The 12,987-nt window shown below is 45.5% G+C and overlaps 1 protein-coding gene across 5 annotated transcripts in view; it reads left to right on the forward strand.

The window, feature by feature from the left end:
* Window positions 1–12,987, forward strand: part of LOC118147825 (uncharacterized) — a 127,925-nt gene that overhangs the window by 4,892 nt on the left and 110,046 nt on the right. The window lies entirely within an intron of this gene.

The raw sequence follows: 12,987 nt of genomic DNA on the forward strand, positions 1-12,987 counted from the left end.
TTTTCTACCTAATATATGTTAACCAAAATGCTATAGCCCAGCTGATGATGCTTATGCTGTTAGGATCTGGTACACGTAAATTATGAAATGGAAAGTATTAAAGTGTACGGGAAGCCATTGCTGTTTCACATAGAGTTTGAATGGTGAGGGATATTACAGATTTCCCAGGACCGGATCCACCTCCTCTATTTGAAGGTTATCAAGTATTTCCAAGTATGGCTGTTTAAAGAGTGAACTCTTGGTCTCTGAAAGGAACCTATTGCTGGTTTAGACCCTCCCTGCCTCTTTAGAGATCTCAACATGTGATTTAAGACATTTCTGAGAACTTCTCAGGTATTCAATGCATTTCACCAGTGTCAGGCTCTAGAAAGCTGATTTTTATTAGGAAAAACATCTCTTCAACCTTCTCTTATCCCTTGCTTTTCTGCCTTCCTGTCTGTGCTCTCTTGCCCAAAACATGGATTTTCATGTAATTCAGTTCACTAAATATCACTTCCATTTTTGTTTCTCTGCAGAGTTTATTGCTAGAGCTGCTAATAGACTTTCAGCACAAATAGTATATTGATCACTTGAAATCTCATTTGAGCTTGACTGAATATACATAATGGGGTGTCAATCGGGGAAAAATCTCATAATAAATGGCAGGTGACTTATATTCATGAGCAAAAAATGTCTTGGGCAGCACACAAAATATCGTGTTTACTGTAGCATGACGGACTGATTTTGCTCGTCTCCATCACATTCATCTGGTGGGTGTTTAATAGCAAAGGCAAGGTTAAAATACCAAGATCCTGGAACCTTTCTTTCTTTGTTTATGTGGGAAACATTTTAGTACACTCTATACAGTATAAGCATTTTCTAGAACTACAGCCAGCAAAAAAGATCTTTTCTACCTGAGAACTTGAGAAATTGCAAACAAATCTGTTTTAAGTTGGTGTATATTTAAAATCAGCTACTGATTTATGCAGTCCATATTTTTTAAATTTTTACCATGTGTGTATCAGTGCATGCACTCACTGTATGCAAATATCATTTTCAGTGTGTATATGGGAGAACACAGTATATTTAGAGAAAAGTCTGCTTTACATAAATTATTTTTAAGAACAACTGAGCAGAGGAGTAGCCATGCGTTAGGAAAACCAAATCTTTTTTTTTTTTTCAAGTTTCCCATTGAATGATAAGTGAAGGAATCTTTCTTTCAGAGTTTTGTATGTAATTCTTTAAAACTGATTTTCCTGATAGAGCAGTACTTATGATGGTAGATATGTCTGGGAAAGTGATATTTTGGGTTACTTCATTATTATTATTATTATTTTTGAGATGGAGTCTTGCTCTGTTACTAGGCTGGAGTGTGGTGGGGCAATCTCGGCTCCCTGCAACCTCCGCCTCCCAGGTTCAAGTCATTCTCCCGCCTCAGCCTCCTCAGTAGCTGGGACCACAGGCACGCACTACCACACCTGGCTAATTTTTGTATTTTTAGTAGAGACGGAATTTCACCATGTTGATTCTGCTGGTCTCAATCTCCTGACCTCATGATCTGCCTCTCAGCCCCATAAAGTGCTGGGATTACAGTTGGGTTACTTTATATAGCTGACGTCGTTGTGGCTGATTGTCTAAGAATATGGGGTATAGGTGTCTAGTGTATTGGCTGTAACCCTGCTTCATGCCATGACAGTATGAGGTACATCATGTTTTTCCCAGTCTGCTAGATGGGGTGCAGCTCAGCTTCTATCAGGAATTCGTCATTTCCTGTAAATGAAGTCACTGACTCTTTGCTAACAAGATTCTAATTTGCTTTTTTTTACAGTCAAAAAAATAATCATCATACCCTGGACAAATGTCTCCTTCAGTCCTTGTGCAATATTCAAGATTGTAAAAAGTGTATTATGTCAGGGTTTTCACCTTTTAGCAGGTCATATATGATAGCCAGAGGAATCTGCTTACCACGGAGAGTATGCAAAATAGGACAAGTGACATTATTCAGATATAAAAGACATGACATCAAGCCCTGATCATATATAGTATTTTTCCGTAGCAAGATCTTTTGCCGTTTTCATCTATTTTACCGAAATGCTTCTAATTTGTTTTTTAGGGTTTTTTATTAGCAGTAAGAGAGACTGTAAAGTATGCTGAGAAATGGGAGTTTCTAAGAACTAACCAGTGCAGAGGTTTAACAATGTATAATTACATGAGTGCTACATATTTTAGTAACATCTTCTATAAGTAAAATCTTATATCCATATATTTCCTTATATATATACTAATAGTTCTGTACCAATTAGAAACTATTTGTAGTATGTGGCTTTTTGCACAAAGAGGCAATCACATTTGATAGCTTAAGCTTGGGGAATGATGCTTCTGAGATTTTAGCAGAAGCCAGGTGATACTGGAACTTTAAACTCAGGAATCAGCTGTTTGAATGTGCTTCATTAACTTTAACCTGCCTAAAACTGGGACTTATTGGATGTCACCGATAAATGGGAAAAATTAAATCCCAGGGAAAAGAAAATCAGAAAGAAAAAAAATTTCCAGAGAAAATTGAATCTGAAACCTGCATTTGTCTATGCCTTGCTGTTGACTTAAATTTTGGATAGTTTTACTAATTTATTTTGCTTAACTGAAAAGAGAAATAGTAACATGAACTAAGTAGAAGTTACATGAACTATTTTCTGATGAAAAGATATTAACATCTTTTGGAAATACCATATTCAGCTTGGTAATATAAATATTCAATTTTAATAGATTGCCTTCTCACCAGTCCTTACTCTCTTACAGAGAGAATTTACCTATTTATTTTTGAAACAGAGTCTTGCTCTGTCACCCACGCTAGAGTGTAGCAGTGTGATCTTGGCTCGCTGCAACCTCCACCTCCTGGGTTCAAGCAATTCTCATTCCTTAGCCTCCCAAGTAGCTGGGACTACTGGCATATGCTACCAGGTCTGCTAATTTTTGTATTTTTTTAATTGCATTTTAGGTTTCGGGGTACATGTGAAGAACATGCAAGATAGTTGCATAGGTACACACGTGGCAGTGTGATTTGCTGCCTTCCTCCCCTTCACCTATATCTGGCATTTCTCCTCATGCTATCTCTCCCCAACTCCCCAGCCGCCGCTGTCCCTCCCCTATTCCCCCCAATAGACCCCATTGTGTAGTGCTCCCCTCCCTGTGTCCATGTGTCTCATTGTTCAACACCCGCCTATGAGTGAGAACATGCAGAATTTCATTTTCTGTTCTTGTGTCACTTTGCTGAGAATGTTGGTCTCCAGGTTCATTCATGTCCCTAGAGATGGGATTTTGCCGTGTCAGCCAGGCCGGGCTTGAACTCCTGGCCTCAAGTGATCCACCTACCTTGGCTGGGATTATAGGTGTGAGCCCCCATGCCCAGCCCTTACAGTGAGACTATTTAAAGACAAATAGAAGAAGTTGAAGTACATATCTTTTACATATCTTATCAGTAGAATTAAAAACAACATTCATATACTCACCAAGTTCTTGGTAAGACTTTAAAATCACTTAAAAAATTAAACATAAATTTGGAAAATAGAGTTGAATTTATAGCTATTTCACAGAAACAGACATTATATTAAATAATTCCTAAGGTTTGATTTTTATATATGCCAAAGCAAGACTAGGAAATAACTGAAACTCCTGCTTTTTTTTTTTTTTTTTTTGGCCACCGCTGACATTTTCAGAAACCAGAGTCAGAGCTCTCTTCCCTAGATGCAGCACATTTAAAGTTATGTTCATTTAATAAAAGCACAGCAGTGGGACTACTTTTTCTTCCAAGAGTGATTTAAATAAGAATTAGGCAATGTCAAGGATTAAGGATAATAGGCTTTTAAAAAAATTGTGTTGTTTTTCCCTTTAATGAAAAACACATCTGAGTAAAGAAAAATTGCAATGAACTAATTCAGTTATTAGTGAAGTAGTAATTTGGTACATATTACTTTTAATAATTTATATTTACTGCAAAGTTTATATTCAGGTTTAATTGCTTGCTAAGACAAAATCAACAAGACGATTTCCTTATGCCTTGTTTTATGTAAGTTAGTTTCTCTTAGGGAAATATTATAACAGTAAAAACCATTAGTGCACCTCCATGTGCCTTTCAAGAATATATATTCTCTGCATAAGAGGAGAATAACTTAGGGGTCATGTCCAGCCAGGTGACTTATTAGATTATGTTTATTGATGTAGTAATATTATATATGTATATATTGCACACATACATATATAAGTATAACATAATTATCAAGTACATTGTAATATTATACTTATTGTACTTAAATGTATATGCCATTTCAAATTAGTCTAAACCATTTGTATATGCCATTTCAAATGAGTCTAAATCTTGTTTCACTAGAAGCCCAATATTTAGACATGATCTCACACCCTGTGACATTAAAGAAGACAGGCTTGACTATTTCCCCTGCTTAGTTTTGGTTTGACATACGTGCTGTGGCAATGGCAAAAGTTATTTTCTTAATGATAGGCAGATCCGCCATGATCGTGTAGGAATTTGGTGGAAAAGTAACGGGTGGTAGTTTTCTCGTTGTTGGTTTTGGTTTGGGGATGTGCATGTAGGTACGTTTGGAGGAGTGCAATTCTAACTTTTAAAAATCAGAAAATCCAGTGGGAACAGTTGATCCTACTTTCCAGTTCAGTTTCTTCATCCATCTTGCTGTGGTCTTGGCCGCCTTCAGATTGTGCTGTGGTCACACTGACCTGTGACAACCGAACATGCAAACCCAGTGTCCGATGGACCCGATTTTGTTTCATCCAAGCAGAGGGGGTGCCCGTTCTGTGAATTCTGTCCCCAAGGATTTGAATATTCAGTGTCACAGCCAGTGTCATTTTCCGTCAAGGTAGCTATACTCTCTTTATATAACCGTTTTGTTGGTGTGCTCTTGTTATACCCCTGCAGACACCCGTGCTGTTTCACAAGTTCTTCAAAACTATTTCTTTCTTATCATTAAAAACAAAAGAATTTAAAATAAGACTTAAAAATATGAGACCTACTACAGACCCATATTGTCAGACTCTTCCACTCTAATATAACCCCTGGAAGTAATTTCTGGAAGCATGAAATTTAGGCCAAGCAGAAGCTCAAGCTGCATCATGAAGGCTCTAGTTAATCCCCTTAGGAGGTGTACCTTAGCCCAGTGTTTATAGAGCTAGGATGTTGGGCTGCTGTTTCTTTTTCTTTGGAGATATTAGTAAATGCAGGAAAATCTGTTATATTCAAGCAGTTCCTTCCTTCCTTCCTTCCTTCCTTCCTTCCTTCCTTCCTTCCTTCCTTCCTTCCTTCCTTCCTTCCTTCCTCTTCTTTTCCTTCTTCCTTCTTCCTCCTTCTTTCTTATTCTTTTTTTTTCTTTTTTTTTTGGTAGTAGCCCAGGGATGCCACTAATGGTGGCCACAATGACTAAATATTCTTAATTTTTCTAGATCTAAACATGAGGCTGACTGGGTTCCTTATAGAGCCTGTGTCTTGAAAAGCATTGTCCAATGGAACTTTGCACAATGGAATTTTCTTCATTTTCTGCATTTTCTTCTATGTCTGCGCTCTCCAGTGAGTGCCATTAGTCACTTGTAGCTGCTGAGCACTTGAAATGTGGCCAGTGTGACTGAGAAACTGAATTTCTTTATCTTATTTAATTTTAATTAAAATTTAAACTTAAAAAGTCACACATATCTAGTGGCTGTACTGTGTTGGACAGGGTGGCCTTAGAGAATCAGGGAAGTAGATCAGCTTTGCTGTGAAGTCCTCTTGATGGACTCAGTAAACCATGACAACACATACTCTAGAAATTGGAGACTGGTCAGTGCTGACCATGGTGTGCCCTCAACCTGGTGGGTACTGCACAGCTGCCTTGCAAATCATGGTGGTTCCTGTTGGATTTTTGCATTTACATTTTTAAATAGAACTGAATCCTGCTAGTCTGGATACAATGCAATTGTGCAAGCACAATTATTGCTATGCTCCGACTCAGTCCACAGTTGTCTCAGTTGTCCCAGCACCTCTGGGTCTTGACTAGTTTGTCTGCCTTGGAGTGCGCATCCAAAGTGTTTGTAGAGTTCTGGCTTTGGGAGAAGGGGTTTAGGGACAAAAGCCTGGATTTGCCCTTCCAAAGAACTGTCCACCACTGTTTCATCTTCTCTGTCACCACATACCTTGGTGTCGCATGTAGTGAAACTTTGCCATCTGACTTGCATTTTAAAAAGCAAGTACCGCTAACCTCAGTCGAGCAAGACCAGTTAGGAAGTTGTGACAGTTCATTCACTCACAGACACAGATCTCTCACTAAAACTAGGTAAATCTTTCCTCATCAATTATAGTGAGTCTTCCAACTTCAAATTAACCAGGAAGCTTTCAGAGCCTGTTGAGGAACACAAGAGTCACCAGGTGAGTGGACTTACTCATGGGGGGAGCTTGGTTTCTTCTGCTCAAACCATTGTAGGACCTTAAAAATGGGCATGTGGGGAGGAGAACAGGGTGAAGGATGCCTTGTGGTTGACAATTCCCTTTGTCCTGCCCAGGGTGACGCCATGCTGCTTGACACAGACAGGAGCCTGAGACCTGTGTGGGGAGAGACAGACACTGAACTGGGGGACTGGGGTGGGGGGGGTAAGGCAGGTCACTGTCCTCCAGAGGCCCACAGCCTACACCCCACCATTTCCCCACTAGTTTGGGATCCTCCAAACTAGTCATGCCTCAGAATCACCCAGGAGATACTTTAGATTAAAAGTACTATTAAACAAATTCCTGGCCTTACCTCCATTTGTAGAATTAAAACACTAACATTTCTCTCAGTCCTCTCAACCCTATCTTCATGGTTATGATGATCTTTGGGCTTTTCAAACATGTTGATGCCAGGGTACTACCCCAGGCAGACTTAGTCTCAGGGAAGGACCTAGACACTGATAGATGTTGAAGTCCCCTAGGTGGTTTTTGTTTTTGTTTTTCTTTTTTTTTGAGACAGGCCTCGCTTTGTCACCCAGGCTGGAATATAGTTGCATGATCACAGCCCACTGCAGCCTTGACCCCCAGGCTCAGACTATCCTCCCTCACCCTCCCAAGTAGCTGGGACTATAGGCATGTGTCAACATGCCTGGCTTATTTTTTAATCTTTTGTAGAAACGGGGACCCACTATGTTGCCCAGGCTGGTCTTGAACTCCTGGGCTCAAGTGATCCTCCCGCCTCAGCCTCCCAAAGTGTTGGGATTACAGGTATGAGCTACCACGCTCAGCCCCCCAGGTCCTTCTGATGCAGGTTGCATCTGGCTGTATCAACAGAGGGGTTTTAGGTATGCAGTAAGCATTAGGCTGGGATGTTCACTGCCCCACACTCCTCACCTGTATGCATTTGCTGTAGAACCACCATGCATCAGGCCCTCCTGGGCATGGTGCTGTGTTTCAGTCTCTAGCTGATCCCATCCTTCTTCCTTGCCTCCTTTGTAGTCTCATCACTTCTGCTCTGCCCCCTGGGCAAATGACCCTGAGAACTGTCTCCAGCAGTGACCTGTCCAGACCCAGCTCTGAAGTTCCCACTGGGCATTTCTGTTGGCATGGTGAACCCGAGTCAGTCCCGGGCCATGCTTCTCCCTGCAGGTTGGGTTACAGATTCCAGTGTTCCTCTGCTGTTCTTCCTCCCACAGTCCTTTTGGTCCTGAGTCCTGCCACCTTCACCCTTGTGGTCCCCTGCAGTGCCCGGCTTCTCTGGTCACGCTGATGCTAGCCTCATTCAGCCTGCACCGTCTTGTCCACGGGCTGTCTCACAATGCTCTCAGTTGGTTTCTGCCTCCTCAGATTGTCTTTGTCTAGTCATCCTTCCCCAGCTGCTGAAGCATAGGTTGGCTCACAGAACGTGTGCCACTAAAAACGTGAGAGGGCTTCTTGGCAAAGACAGGGCAGTGCACATCTCCCCATCTGCCCACACCTGCCTTCCCAGCTGCCACGTCCTCCTGCCATACTGAGCCTGCTCACTGGGCCCTCTGCGCTCTGTATCCTGGGCCTCACCATGTGGTCCAGCTGTCCATCTGCCTTCTCCTCTGGTTTGCTGATCTGTCCCTTCAGTTCTGGTTTATAGGTCACCCTACAAGCTTCCTCTAATGGCTTTGGCCAAATCTCCCATTCCCCAGGTGCCCCCACCTTATGCACCTGTAGTCTTTGGCCCTCTTTTCTCATCCTTCCTGGCTCATGTGCAGGTGCTCACAGGGATGGCTCCCACTCCAATTGCCCTGTAGGCTGGAATCACAGTTAGCCCCTCCCCTGTGCAGGGCCTTTGCACAGACTCTTTGGGCACCACGTGCTCTCACAGAGGCTGCCAATGGCATGTTTTTTGGGTGTTCCTGACCAGATGCTGTGGACAGTAACAGAGGCCTTTCGATTTTCCGAGTGTACGTCAGTGGAGCCTTCCTCTCAGGCCCCCAGCCTACTGCTGCTGCTTCTCTCACTGCCCCTGCCCAACATGCACACACATACACACGCACACAAACATGCATGCACACACGCACACACACATATGCACACACGCACATACATGTACATGCACAAACATGCACATGCACACATGCATCGTCCTCCCTAGTGAGCTCTGTCCTTCCTGCTGCCGCCTCCTCCCTCACTCACCACACCTACATTCTCAGAGCAGCCTCCCAGGGATTTGGTGGTACTTTTGGGAAACAATTTCCTCCTCGACCTCCCTCTTCGATGAGGGAATGATAACTGAGACACAGCTGGTAAGTAGCAGTACTGGAGAGGGAAAGGATGCCAGTAACTACCCCCACATCCTCTCCCCATCTCCACCATCTCCAATGCAGCCAACCTGCCTGAATGCCTCATGAAGCGCAGTCCAGCTAGTCTAGCGTCTCCAGTTTCAGCCATCCTGGCTATACCCCGTGAGGCCCTTTCTTGGGCTGCTGCTTTGAGGGTGGCCTCCAACAGCTGAACCACACCCTCACAGCCTTCCCAGGAGATCCCTCAGGGAGTATGGGAGGACCAGGCCCCTGCTCTGGACAAGTACAAGTACGTGGAGAGGGACACCATGGCCTCTGATCCCCATTCCCTTGGGGAGAAAGGGTGGTGCCAGTTGGCAGAGCGGCCTTTGGGGAAGTTGACCCAGAGTGTGAGGGTCAGGATGGAGCAGCTTCCAGAGCTCAATCTTGGTGAGGGAGAAGGAGGAAGGTATTAGAGGCTGAGAGACTCCTCTGTGGATGTGTGCAGAGGCCTGAGGGAGGGTGCGAGGGCAGGGTTTATTCGAGGAACTGCGAGAATGTCAAGCATTTTAGTGTGGGGTAGAAACGGAGAGGGGGCAGGCAGAGACCAGAGTGCTAGTCCTTGGGCCTGCCTTGCCCTGCACAGACTCTTCAACTCTATCCTCAGCACTGCAGTCCCCAGCTGGGCTACCTTCAGCTGCCGTCCTCATTCTGCCTCTGTCTGGGAACTTTCTCTGCTCGTTGTCCCTATGTGCAGGCTCCGGGTTGGCTGGGCGGGGACATGGCTCCTCCATGGCTTTCACTGGCAGCCTGTGCTGCAGGTCCTGAAGTCAGGTGTGGGGACTGCTGAGGCTCACCCCCATGGGGCTGGCATACTGACAGGCTTTCCCATCATCCCTCAGCCTCAAGGGAGAAGGGAGAACTAATCCCATAGGGAAACAACAGCAAAGCCCCAGTGGACTGTGACCATGAGGATGAGCAGTAGCTTGTACAAACTTGTCCTTCGGCCAAGAGGCCCTTTGGCGGCTTTGGGAGGAAGAACATGGCGGGTCTCCCTCCCCCAGCAGGCCTCCTCCCTGCCATAGCCCCTCACAGTGCCAGGAGCACACCAGGCCATGGACTGAACAAACCACCTTCCCAGGCCCTGTTTCCTGGCAGCCCTGTGGGCGCCAAAGCCTGACAGGAGGTGGCTGACTCCGGGTGGCCCCCCTGTGAGCACCTCCTCACAAACATGGCCGGCACCTCCCGGAAGAACGGCTCTTCTCTGCTTTGCTCTCAGTTTCTGGGCTGACAATTAGGCTACTGAAAAAGGACAATTCACAACAGGCCCACACAGAGAAGGCCTTTCATGTGCAAGAATGGCCCCGTCGTCCACATTAGCACCATTATGTCTTTATTTATAGGAGGTACTGTACTTGAGAATGGTCAGGCAGCATTGCTTTAAGAAGGGTGTTTGGTCACTGGATTTGAAGCACACTGAGAGGATTCATTGTCCCCAGGCCACACGGGGCCCGGCCTAGCAGCCTGGGGTTCGGTCCAAGCGTGCTGAGTGGGTGGTAGAGCGCACGCTGACAGGGGCTGCAGGGTCACCCTGGCTGGCAGAGCCTTTGTGGTTGAGTCGGTGGGTGGTGGGGGGAAGATGAGGAAGCTGTCTCATGGTGGCAGGTCTGTGACAGGCCCAGCCCAGTCTGAGATCCATTTATAGAGTGACACAGCAGCCTGTGCGGGCAGCAGGGAGCCATTCTCACCGACTCACGCAAATCCAAGAGAAGCCTGGGTTCATTCATGATTTAAGGTTTTACGGTATTGGAAATGACAGCCCCACATGGGAAGGACCCTGGGTTTTTGTAACCCTGGCTGTTGGCATGAATGCTCCATCAACCCAGGAGGATGCCCACAAACACCCTCTGAACTTCTCACACAGACACCTCAACCTGAAGGAACTGTCTTCAGACAGCCTGGTGCGGTTTTAGAGAGCGTGCAGCCTGCAGCAGGAGCCTTCGTTCAGGTGGTCCCATCTACTCCTCAACCCTGCCCCGCTCCACCACCTCAGCTCACTTCTTCCCGGCCTCCTGGGTCTGCAGTCCTTGCTGTTTTCCAGGGCAGCAGAAGGCATGCAGAGGGTGGGCAGAGTTTGCGGTCCCCCTCAGCGGAGGATCACACCCTACAGCTGGCTCAGGCTCTGGGGTTAGCATTTGAATTGGGAGTACCCGGCTGAGGGCTCTTCATTCCTCCCACTGGCTGATGGAGCAGTCGTGCCCTCAATCAGAGCTGCAGAAAGCCATCATCCTCCCCAAGTGGGGCTCTTGTTCCTAATACTGTAACCTTAAATCATGAATGCATCCAAGCTTTTCTTGGATTTGTGTGAGTCGGTGAGAACAGCTCCCCACTGCCCAGATGGGCTGCTTTGTCATTCTGCAAAGGCTTCTCGGCCTAGACTGGGCTTGTCCCAGGCCTGGTTTCTAAGCATCATCATCTATCCAGGACATAAAGAGGATTGTTGGCCCCTGCACCCCTACTATTTATTATTACTGCTGCTGTTAACTATCACTTCGTTGCATTTCCCGAGCTCAGCACTTGACTTGGATGTTTTCATTTTATCTTCATAACCACTTAGGCAGTAGGTTCTTTTATCACCATTTTGCAGATGAAGAAACTGGCTCAGAGAGGGCAAGCAAACGGTTCAAGATTACACAGCTAGAAAGAGGTAGAGCCACATCATGTTGCCTCAGAGGCCCTGATTCCAAGCTGCCTCGGCCCAGGCTTCTGGGTCCTTCCCACTGCCTCTTCCAGGTGTTTCTGAGTCATGAGCCATGGAAGAAGAAGAAGAAAAGAACAAATCACAGGCTCAGGTATGCTCCAGGGGCCTCATCTTCTAGCTGCCTCCTCCCAGCTGGGCCTCCAGGCTTCTGTAATTCCGTAATATGGTTCCCTAGGGACCACTTTCCTTTGCCTCCCTACATATCAGTAAGTCATTTGCCTCCCTACATATCAGTAAGTCATTTCCTCAACTTTTTTTCCTTAGGGCTTTTATCCCTATTACGAGAAAAAGTTTCCTTCACAGTGATTTATGTCTGCCTCTGCAGATCATGTTTAAAAGTGTTCCAGAGACTTTCAGAATTATTTTTGTTTAAATATTAGACTTCTGTCCCTGCAAAATGTATGACCCTATGCTGTCAATCCTGGATATTGGCTTTGGTAGAGTAGCCATCCTGGATTTTTTAACCTAGATATTAATCGAGCATTCTGTCTTGTGACAATGCAAACCTTCACTGGAGAAATGCTGAGAGAATAGGGAACAGGTTCAGGCTCAGGACTGCACAGTCTCTATCATCCCAGTTACATCCCCAAACCCATGTTAGCAGGAAGTGAAACCAAGGCAGATGGTCACAGGCTTCAGGGGAGGAAGAGACGGGAGGCAGGATGAGCGGTGGAAACCTTCCACACGGGGCTGAGCTCTCGGGCCTGTTTATGAGGGCAGTGGAGCACAGGCTTGGATGCAGATGGCCTTGGGCCTGGCTGTGCCACTTGCTCACTGCTGTGTACCTGTGGGCAAGTTACTTGAACTCTCTTTGCATCCGTTTTTGAATCTGTAAAATAATTGTACTATCTTACAGGCTAGTTTCGAAGATTGAATGAGTGGATGCATACAGTACCCTGAGAAAAGGGCCTGGCACGTGGTAGGTGCTCATTTATTGTTGGCGACAAGAAGAGACTGGTTTCAGAATAAATGGCCGGGGCTGTTTTTCATTCAGCAAATAACAGTAGTAATCTCTCTGTTTTAAATAGGCAGAGAGGGTTGACAGGTCTGGGGAGGTGCCCACCTAAAGTCAGAAAAGGTCCTTGCCAGCCACATCACAGGATTCAGGGAGATAATGTGATTTATTGTTTATTTAATTTATTTATGCCGTGCTGAGTTCCATGCAGGGTCTGAGCTGTCTTCCGTCTGCTTTCTTTCCATGTTCTGTTGCTTCTTGGTGAATGAGATTAGGGCAGGAATTGGCCTCAGTTCTGGAAGCTGGACTGGTCCTATCAGAGCGATCCCATTCTTTGTGTTTGCCTGTACTTGATGCATTGCTGTTGCCTTTGATTCCCTCTGCCTGGCGGGGGTGAGGGGTGGGGGAGGGATTTGTCCACCTGCCATTGTGTATATCCATGCCTTTTTGAAAGACACCTGCCAATGTGACTCTTTTTTCTTTTAAGAAAGCCTCTCTTGTGCTGAAAAACTAAGGCCTCATCCAGTGGCAAAGTCCTCTGTAGGCCAGCCCGGTA

The sequence above is a fragment of the Callithrix jacchus genome, chromosome 15, assembly GCF_049354715.1.
Source record: "Callithrix jacchus isolate 240 chromosome 15, calJac240_pri, whole genome shotgun sequence".
Lineage (NCBI taxonomy): Eukaryota > Metazoa > Chordata > Mammalia > Primates > Cebidae > Callithrix > Callithrix jacchus.